Source organism: Lucilia cuprina, chromosome 4, assembly GCF_022045245.1.
Source record: "Lucilia cuprina isolate Lc7/37 chromosome 4, ASM2204524v1, whole genome shotgun sequence".
NCBI lineage: Eukaryota > Metazoa > Arthropoda > Insecta > Diptera > Calliphoridae > Lucilia > Lucilia cuprina.
Genome location: NC_060952.1, coordinates 43,280,918 through 43,292,234, shown reverse-complemented (window position 1 = coordinate 43,292,234; position 11,317 = coordinate 43,280,918). Strand labels below are relative to the sequence as shown.

The window sequence follows — 11,317 nt, the reverse complement described above, 5'->3', positions numbered from 1 at the left end:
TAAAATCTACATAAATGACTTTGAAGTAGAAGTTAATTCATCTACCAAAATTTATAAGGATAAGCCCATATTTACCCCTTCTCCCCTATGAGCCCTCTTGTAGAAAATCTCTCTTTTTTGTCAACAATAAGTAAAAATATTCCACAATAAAACAAATTAAATGCTTTATTTAAAAAAAAAAATTCAAAATTTTAACATACTGACTGGTGTAGGGTATCATATGGTCGGCAATGTCCGACTATAAATTCATATTTGTTTTAGAGATATACTCGACTATACTTTGAATATATTACCTTTATTTAAAAGTCATATTATTTTTTTCTTAAAAACTGTCAAGCTAGAACACATTACCATTAATTTGAGTCCAAGATTAATAAAATCAAACAATGTATTAAAAAATTATACGATATACTTCATGTCTTTTGTAAAAAATCTTTCTGCCTTTGAAAAAAAAACTATAAAATATTTAATAAAAAAATAAATAGGATTATCCTAGGACCACATTAAAGTTATTAGAATCAATTTCCCAGTCGATTAAACTATGTTCATCTATTTGTCAGTCTAAAAATAAAAAATATTTTGTAACAATTTTTTCCTAATATTTAAGAACATTTCGTAAATAATATGAAATATTATTTAATTAAATCCTTTCCTAATTTTACGATCATACGAAAACCTTTTTTATTATAAATTTTATTGAAATTAATGACAATACTCAACATCAATTACATTATTACGAAACGATTTCGTGTTGTTTAACAACACGACATTTTTCGCATACATACTTTAAAAATCTACATAGGACATAATTGTAAAGATATTTAGATAAAATTTGACTAATAATCTTCTCACTAAAGATAAAGCATATTGAAAATCATTATTTCACCTAGTTCCCATACAACTGTAGCATAAATAGGTAAAACTTAATTTATATAGTCTAAATTTTACAACTTATTTTCGTAATGATCCGACTTCATTTGACCCTAGCAGCAAAGTTCCCCTCAGAAAGTGAGATGAAATTCTGTATAATAACTTAAATGAAAACGTAAAACCATAAATCAACGAATTGATAAAATAAAAAAAATAATATGTATTTATTTTATGAAAATATTCCACATTAATCAAACGGTCGACCATGCCTGATTATTCATTTTTACTTGTTCCTAAAAACATCTTACTCAATTACGAAAAGAACATAATTAATGCAACAAAAACTTTTTTAAACTAAAATAGGGAACTAAGTATGTGATCAAAATGAAACAAAAGTTCTTCGAAGATTTTGATGTATTCAAAAAAATATGTTAAAATTTCTTCATTTAGTTGATCTTGATTAAAGTAATCTCTTGCAAATTCTAAGATATCGATTTGAATAATACAAATGTGTCAGTTTTTTAATACTGATTAAGATAGCATTAAAATTTAACATACAAGTGTTAAAAAATCTTCCACAACAAAAACTGCAAATTTTCTCACATACATATTTCTTTTAGATATGGGGATTTGAAAATGTTATCAGGTGAAAAAACTCTCGCATACACCCACTAAAAATGCAATATTTCTTTAGGCGTGAGAATGTAATATGACATCATATCTAGTTGAAAAATCAAATCATCTACAAAATGACACAATCTTAAAACTATTTTTTTCTCGTAAATCTATATACATAAGGATACACAGGAGTAAAGGACAAAAAGGCAAACACTCATAACGCTTTACTAAAACAATATGTAGTACGGACATCCTACTTAAGAATGCGGATGGTAAGATGAGATGATGCCATAATGATTTTAAGTTGTTTTAATGTGGAATTTTGCATAAAAAAAATTATTTAAAATTTTCTTTTAAAAAAGGCACTCAAAAGTCCTTAAGTTATATTATTCCCGTCAGTTTGCCAGTCACTCAGATACTTAGACAGTCAGATATAAAAAGTACACAAGCAAAAAAAAGATGACTACAGGAAACAAAAGAACTTTGAAATCAGTCATCTACACAATAGATTTGGATTTCAAAATACAAATACACGCGAATTAAGAAAAAATACAAACAAATTTAAAGGAATTACGTATTCGTTGGCAAAAACAAAACTACAGAAAAAGAAAAGTGAACAATAGAACGATGACAACAACGACTTCATCACTTGTTTTCCTTTGGTATTCGGGGATCTTGAAATTCTCATTATTATTGTGATCTGTAAAAGGAGATCTTTTATTTCCAAACTGGAAAGAAAAAGGTATCAGGTTAACATGTACAATTTGTATATTCTTTTTTATGAATTGAAGGTGTGTCCCATGAGTATGTTTGAATGTATGTCTGTCTGTCCATTTTATTCCATTCTACAAATAATTTCATAGTAGTTTTGCACGTGCATTAATGTCTTGGGAAAATAATGTGCCACAATACTTAGAGAACTCCAAAAATTATTCTCTTTGCGCAACCATTTTAGGCGTTTTATGCCGATAAAAGTTGCTCAACTTACTGGCTTGTTAGAGAACAATAGTCACAAAATGCGATACAAAAAAAACAAAGTTCCTTCCACTTCCTTTCGATGTCTAAATTTTATTTTATTTCTTTGGTAGAAATGAACTCACATGATGATTATGAGGATGACGACAGTGATGATAATGATTATGTTGATTTCTGCATATCAAATTGCTTATCATTTCGAAATCTTTTTAATTTCAATTGTCTTTTTTTGTGTTTTCTTAACAATTTGACGACGTTCTTTTTCGAGTTCAAGTTTGTTGCATTTCAATTCCTCTATTTTATGATGGGTAATTGCGTTCCTTTTTGTTATGTTTGATAATAACTCATTTCCTGGGTTCCACTTAATGGCTTTTTCAGTTTTAGTTTCAGAAAAAAATAGTTTGCCTCAATTTGACATGATTTTTGTAGTCGTTTCCTGTTGATTCATTTTTCTCTCATGATTTTGTTTTAATGTTTGGAGTTTTTGTATGACAGAAAGTTGTTCAACGGTTTCTTATATCCGGTGTTATTTTCTTAGAAAATGGTGAAACCCTTTGATATATAAATAAAATATTTCGCGCTTAAATCGAAAAATTAACATAATAATATACCAATTTGTATAATTTGTAATACGTGAGAAATGTTTAAAGGGAAGTCTATAATTGTTTTAAATCATCAATCAGATTTGGTATTACATAAAAGGAAAATAGGAAACTCCGCCAATCTGTTTTATTGCGCGCCAAAATAATATGTACTAAATTGATATACCTAGTAAAAACTCGGTAATGACATGTACTTACATAACTACTCAGCAAAAATAAAACGAAGTACTTCCAAAAAATACATTTATTACCACTTTAAAAGTAGCTTCCAAAGAAGCGAAAAGAATACCATTTAGTTTAAAATTAAATGTATATTTTTTCTACTGTATTTTTATGAATTAAACTCATTTTATTTTGTTTATCAATTTATTTGTTTATGTAAATATTATTAAAGTCAAATTAGTTGTATTCTATAATACAACAATTTCACTTCCTAATAACTTCCAAAAAAAGAATATAAAAATTACTTCCTGAGAATTTGAAATCAAATCCCTCCTATGACAAACTTGTGTTAAGATCGTCACTTTTTCAGTACTACCATGAAGTAAATTATACTTCTTTTTGGCTTCTGTGGAAGTATATTTTTTGCTGGATAAGTCGTATTTAATTAACTTTACTTCAGACACTAACGGCTTTGTTGTGTGCTTCTTTTCACTGAATATATTTTTGTCCGATGTTGAGAAACTCAGTCTCCTGTACGTGAGCGATGTTATATCCGGTATAATATCATTTCCAAATTATTTTGATATAATTTCAGCAAAAGCCTGACAATGGTTTTAAAAGTGTTCCAGTGTTTCACAAGAGGCTATTAATATTAGTTACCCAGAGTAAATAGACAAATTGCCAAAATGAAATACCTTTTTCCTGATAGTTATATCGCAGCATATCCATCTGTTCTTTAGCATGGGGTGCAGGGAAAATATCACCTCATAAATCCTCCACTACTATATAAGGTGTAAAGCTCTTGATAGTGGTTTAATTATTTTCTCTTTATCCTCATGCCCATGTCATCGATCATAAATTTCATGAGTTTCGAATAGAAACTTAAAAAGGAGTAGTAGTCCATAATTCTTCAAATTTGAATATTGGTGGGAGTTGGCATCATAACTCTCAATTCAAATGAATCGCAATTCATTGACAAATTCATTTGTATTGGATATGAATTGCAAGTCAATTTTACCAAATTAATTTGAATTAATTAAAATTTCATTGAATTTTACATAATTTAAAAAAGGTGTGGTAACTGTTCTAGTCTGGTAGAAAGGAGGTGGTGGGTTTGATTCCCTCATGAGGCACTGGGTAAGGAACGGCCAACAGGCCTTATAGAGGTCAAGTGTTTAAAAGCGTTTATTGACTTTCCTGTAGAAGTTGATGGGATACATATTGGTTTTAATAAAACTTGTTTATTTTGAATTTCAAAAAAGAATATCATTTATAACAAAAGTCGCTCTAAGTGAATTTTTTTCCTTCTGTGGAAGTGATATTTATTGATTTCCAAACAAGTGAAAAGAATCATTTTTTATAAAATGTATTAATTTAAGAAAATTAATGCAATAAAAAATTGTAATATTATTTCGACCGATTTTATACAACTACGTGGACATTGCATGTGTGATAAAAAGCTTTTATACACTAATGCTATGTATACACTGTTGTTAGATCTTACAACGTTGGCAGTAAAATGTGCAGAAAATGTCTAATAATACTGTCAACTTACATATTTTGTCTTGAAATATTTTAGGTAATGCTTTTTCTGACAACGCTGCAAAAGAAAATTTTTAAATTCAGACGATTATTAGACATTTTCTGAACATTTTACTGACAACGTTGTAAGATCTGACAACCGTGTATCACGGCTTTAACACTTCTAAAAAAAAATTACTAATACATATTTAGAGTTAGGTTTTTTTACAGCTGAGTTAGGTTTTTTCCGGGAGAGTTGGCCTTCTACGGTAATATTCTATGCTTTTGTGTATCAACAATTATATTTAGGAAAAATTGTGATTTTAAAATTAATATGAATAAAATTTTACATTGGGGGGAAATGGGTTTAAGCGGTCTAGTTTTCATATAGGCACTTTGTGGCAACATATTAATATTGACGAATAATTTGTGTATAGAATTGTAGGAGAATTTTGAAGAACTTTTGACTATATTGGCTTTTTAAATTTTTTAATTATCAAAAAAATAAATAATTTTTTATAATTACAAAATTGATCCCCTTTTTACATAAATGATTATAAAATTTTACACATGTATTAGCAAAAAATTATTTTGTAATTTGTTAAAAGTTAGTGTCTTTTCTTCATGATAAACATACTCTGAAAGTGGTTAGATCTCCAATACTTATGTATACAAAAATTCTATCAATACATTATTAAAGTTAGGTACCGAATGACAACTCCAACTGACAAGCCCCAATTTCTTTATATTCTTTGACTATTCTTTGATATAATATGTACATATATGAAGTTTATTATACATACCTTTGAGAAGCTTAGATAGGCTTCCTCATGATGTAATGTTTATAAAATCACTAAAAGAATTACTGCAAACATTAATGAAAATATTTTCACAAATGCCAATCCACAAAATATATAACGAATAATCGCAGTCTGTGAATTCCAAAAATGCATTACTCTATCTTGACATCCCAAATAACGGAAAATAAATGGTATTTGATCATAAAACAATTGTGGATAATCAGTTGATATAAAATTACACAATAATTTGACAATAACATTATAATAATTGTCCTCGTCTTTATAATTTATCTTCAAATTGTAATAAAAATTGCACTGATATTTCATTTCGTTAAGTAAAACTGCCCAAGTTGTATCCAAAAGATTAGTTATAGTGTATTGATATTCTTTAATTTTTGACTTAATCCATATGACACATGCGATTTGAAAAACTATATAAATTAAAATACAAAAGGTGTAAAACTTTAGACACACTTTGTTTTCTTGTACAACTCCACAAAAGCCTATGATAGCAATTACACAGACAACGATGCCTATGATTAGTGTTATAAGGCAAATTTTATTAATGATCTCCAAAAATATTCTCGTATTATTGGAATAAAAATTTTCACTGATTGTATAAAAGATGGAAAATTTTTCAAATATGTTATAAACAAAATATAAAATTATGACACCACTTATTAATATTATTAAAACCGTTAAAACGAATATTGTTTTAATTAAAAAAAGTTTTAACATAATTTTCTAATTAAATTATTATTTATTTTTGTAACATTTATTGACACAAATCGGAAAATTAAAAACACTACAAACATTTATGTTGCTTAAATCTATAGTAGGTTTTACAAAAATTGGATATTATAGAACCGAATAACGAACTAAATATTTAAAATTTTTATTTCTTTTTTTTATTTTATTCATATTTTTTATAAAAAGTCTAGAAAATAAAACAAATAATTAGGAATGTTTATTCAGTGGTGTGAAATTATGACTTGATTCGCAATTGTTCGATTTCACTTGTGGAATTGGGAGCAAGTATTTCCTATATTGTTACCTCCTAAAGTTAAATGTACAAAAAATTATTACGACTTGAATTTGGAATAGAATTGTTAAAATTTTTATACCCACCATCAAAAAAGATGGGGGGTATATTCCGTTAGTAACACATCGGTCATTTCGTTAGTAACACATCGAAATATTGGTCACAGACCCACAAAAGTATATATATTCTGGGTGCTCATTAAATTCTAAGACGATTTAGTCATGTCTGGCCGTCTGTCTGTTGAAAGCACGATAGAGTCCGAATGGAAAGACATAGAGGGTTGAAATTTCACAAAAATATTTCTTATAGTAAGGTTTGTTTGGTATTGAAAATGGGCAATATTGATCGACGTTTTCGGATAGCCCCTATGCAAGTGGCCCCTCAAAAAGCAGCTTTAACAGTCATAACTTGTTTAAAAATACGAATATAGCGATAAAATTCGACATAAATAAATTTCTTATAATCCAAAATCACTGTGCAAAATTGTATGAGTATCGGTTCATAATTGACCCTACCCCCTTCAGAAAATGACATTTATGTACATATCTGACCTTAAGAAACATATATACAGCAATAAAATTCGACATAAAACAGTTTTATAGGAACTAAAATCATTTTCTTAAATTTTATGAGGATGGGTCCCCCATATAAGGTCCCCTTCAGAAAATGACTTTAAGGCTTATTACTGACTCAAAAATGTGATTACACTTAAACCAGTTTTGTGCGAGCCAAAAGCTCATTATCAAATTTTATAAGGATCGGTCCGTAATTAACCCTATCCCCCTTGTAAAGTCCCGTTCAGAAAATGAAGGGGACTTCATTAGCTAAAATATCCCGTTATATTTTATGAGGATCAGTCTGTAATTGACCCGGTCCATTTCAGAAAATTACTTTAACGCTTATTACTGGCTCAAAAATGCGATTACAGCAGTGAAATTCTACATAAACAAGTTTTGTACTTGACTAATATAATGGAAATCGGTCTATAACTGATTCCACCCTCCATATAAGGTCCCCCTCAGATAGTGACTGTAACGCACGTTACTGGCTGTAACGCTCAAATACGACTACAGCGATGAAATTTCACATAAACATTTTTATATAAGATTCACTCCAGAAAATCACTTTAACGCTCATGTATGGAACAAAAGTTCTTCCAAATTACGGTAGTTTCATAGGAACTGAAATTTTTCAACTGAATTTGATGAGGATCGATCGATAACTATCAAACCCTCATTTCCGGGTTTCTCCAAAAAAATACTTTAAACCTCATGACTTAATTAAAAATACGAGTACAGCGACATTAGATACAAACAATTATTGTATAAACCGACGAGGATAGGTCCATAATTGACGCTACCCTCCATATAACCACTCTTACAAAAAAACAGTTTATCGTTATAAATATTGGATCAAACAAAATTAAAATATTTATAATTCATAATAGCACGGTTTATGCTTAAGCCCTTATTAAATTCCCTGATGTTTATATTAATATTGACATATGATTCAACATAGATCGATAATATCAAAGTTTATTAATAAGAATGATTTGATGGTGGTTATATAAGATTTGTCATGGCCGAATATAACACTCTTACTTGTTATATACTAATCGAGTCCTAATGAGTCTTTAACAGATGTTTATACATCATTCACAAATTTTTCTAATATTTGTAGAGGCGTTAGAAAATAAATATTAACAATCACACGCTTGATTTCTCAAATAAGTAATTTGTAAAATACCTTTAAGTAAAATAACTAATGTAAACATTTCTCTAGAACAATTCCTTTACAAAAAGTATATTACTTCCTTTGAATAATAATGACTTTCAAATTTGATATAATACCAAACTCTTGAAAGCCGGAAGATGGGATTAGAATTATTAAAGTCAATGTAGCAAAAAGTTAATTCATAAAATATACAAACTACAACACTTCACAGATGAGATGAACAAAAAAAAAACTAAATAAAAATTGCTAAATCATTTTTCACAAACCACGATCCAATTGGTCAAGGAAACAACAAAACAAATTAAAATAAGGGATGAGTCTTATGAATAGACATAAAAAATGGGACAAATACAATGAACTCGAAATATGTACTTGAGACAGTGTTAAATGAAATTAAAAAGAAAAACATATTTTATTTGTTTGTTTTCATACTCAACACTTTTGCTAATCTACAAGTGTCAATCGAACTGTCAACTCCCGCATAAAATTGTTCTATGGATGAATATTATTCACAATTTGTATGAATATGAATATACTTGTAAGATAAGTTGTTTTCAAGAATCCAGATTCAACTAAGGATTCGTTTATTCTTTTGGTAAGAATTTTAACAAATGAGAAACGAAGAATCATTATAATGAAACGTGTGCGTTCCTTGAAACATACGAACGAATCAGATATTTAAGGGTTGTAAACTCATGTTAAATTCCTATGAATCAAGTCATCACAAGCACTCAGTCAAACAAGAAACTATTCAGCCAACCCTTCTGATTGACATATAAGAATTTTTATTTTGCCTTGTAGATTTCTGTGTTTTATATGTGAATTCAAGAAATTCTGTATTTTTGCCAAAGGACCTGTTGTTACGCCCTACTTTATTCGTTTACATTTATTTCATTTGTTGTTCATATTATTTTTTGTTTTGTTCATATATTTTTTCTGTAAATTCGAGTATGATTGTAAGACGAGAAGTGAAATAAATTCATATTAAATTATTTCCTTGTTCAAATTTTACGAATATTGCCATCACAATTATTTTGTTTAATTTTTAGAGGAATTCTACTTCTTCAAATCTTGTACGAACTTTAGATCAAGTATCCGTAAGCATATAGACGCATTTCATAAGTTTAGGTTGTGGTTTTTTCCATCCAGGCACTGTTGTTATTAGGCGCATAACATGTCCAATAGTTTACTATGTATATAAATTGAAATTCTACTAAATAAAGATATCAGAATAATTTTCAACATAACTATGATATTTATATATAACATTGTATAATGTGCAATCCGAATATCACTTAATTCATAAGAAGTCAAGGTTTTCCGGATTGATCCATAATTGTTCATACCTTCCAAATAAATAAGGTCCAAAAAGAGATATTACGAAAAAATTCCTGTGGCATCCATAAGTTTATCGAATTAAAGAATTTGCTACAAAATGGCGTCGATATGTTGTTTCATATTTTTGCATATTATGTTACAAATGCATAAATTGCATATTTTGCTTTAAATTGCATATATTTTACATTTATCCAAAATTTTTATAGCATATTTTGCATATTTTTTTTTTAATTTTTGTAAAACAAATTGTTCTGTTTTCTCTTTATTTCATAGTTTAAAAACAAATTTGGTATTAACATATTTAGATTTTTTAAATTAATATCAATAAATTTCGATTTAAAAACAATATACTAGGTTCTATGAAATAAAATTTTACATAATTTTATTTAATTTTTAAAACCACAGTAGTCTAAAAGGTATTTTGTGTTTGTGCTGTTAATTATAACGTTCAAAATATTGGTCCTTAAAGTATGGTTTCAGTATCAATTTCTGAGTCTGTCCATCTGTGTGTCCATATAAAAGACAACTTAATGAAATTTAGTTTCTTCATCTCTCTCACATTCGTTCACCAAATTTTATTAGAATTGCTGTCTAGCTTTCCATTTTCTGAAATTAAATATATACTATTTAAAGTTGTTTCTTGTGGTTAGTAATTTAGTGGTTATTGTTCTAGTCTGGTAGGCCGGAGGTGGTGGGTTCGATTCCCACCTGTGGCACTGATAGAGGCCTAGGTGTATTTCTCCGGATTTGATGTATATATGTATGTACATCCTCCTTTCAAAATAACTAAAAACTAAAGTTGTTTCTTAGTCTTTGTATTCTCGAGGTCGTGGTTCCGTTAAAGTGGTATTATAGTACATAAAGCAATCCTTAAAAACTTGCATATTTGCATATTAAAACTTAAGATCTGAAAAGCTATTAATATGTACCTTCACAAAGGAATAATTTTTGGTACATATTTTTCACATTTTTAGTGCATATTTTCCAATTTTATAGTGCATATTATAAGCGCATATTTTTCATTTTTAGTGCATGAAAATCTTTGCTCTGGTTATAACTAATCCCTTAATTTCCAAAAAATCTTTTTAAATTTCAAACATATGACCTTTTTGGTATTTGGCAATTATATTCATTACAAGGAGGAAATCTTTTACCAAATAATTCAGAACACATGGGGTCATCAAAAACTTCTCTAATTTGTTGTCGAATGTGTGACTTGAGAACTTTTGTCCTAAAATTCTATTTTACATAAAAATGTACGTTATTTGGATAACAATATTTAAAATATTTTCCAAAAAAGTTAGCTTTTTTAGACTCAGTCTCGAATTTTTAAACAATTATTTTGCTATAATTGTTAGTCTAATAAGAGAAAAAGGGAGAAATCCGGAAAATATTTTTTTTATATAAAAAAATATTAAATTTTCAAGTACAAATATCTATAAGAAATAATACATATAAAATTATTTGAAATCGGAACACAAACGAAGACATATAATCGTTGTAAAAATTTTACATATGTATGTGATGTTTTTCCTTTTCAAACTGCTGGCTGCTTCTCTCGTGGGTCCATGTTATAGTTGTAAAAGTCGAGAAGTTTCTCAAATTCTTGGTCGATTGTAATTGTTTGTTATTGACATATAAACAAAAAATATATT

At 28.1% G+C, this 11,317-nt stretch overlaps 1 long non-coding RNA gene across 1 annotated transcript; it reads right to left on the bottom strand.

Moving 5' to 3' along the window:
- Window positions 1-3,540: 3,540 nt before the first annotated feature.
- LOC124419332 lies at window positions 3,541-6,193 on the bottom strand. The gene is made up of 3 exons (XR_006940494.1): window positions 5,552-6,193; window positions 3,923-4,424; window positions 3,541-3,829 (listed from the first exon to the last, which is right to left on the bottom strand). It is a non-coding gene; the product is annotated as an uncharacterized LOC124419332 (long non-coding RNA).
- Between the last annotated feature and the right edge of the window lie 5,124 nt (window positions 6,194-11,317).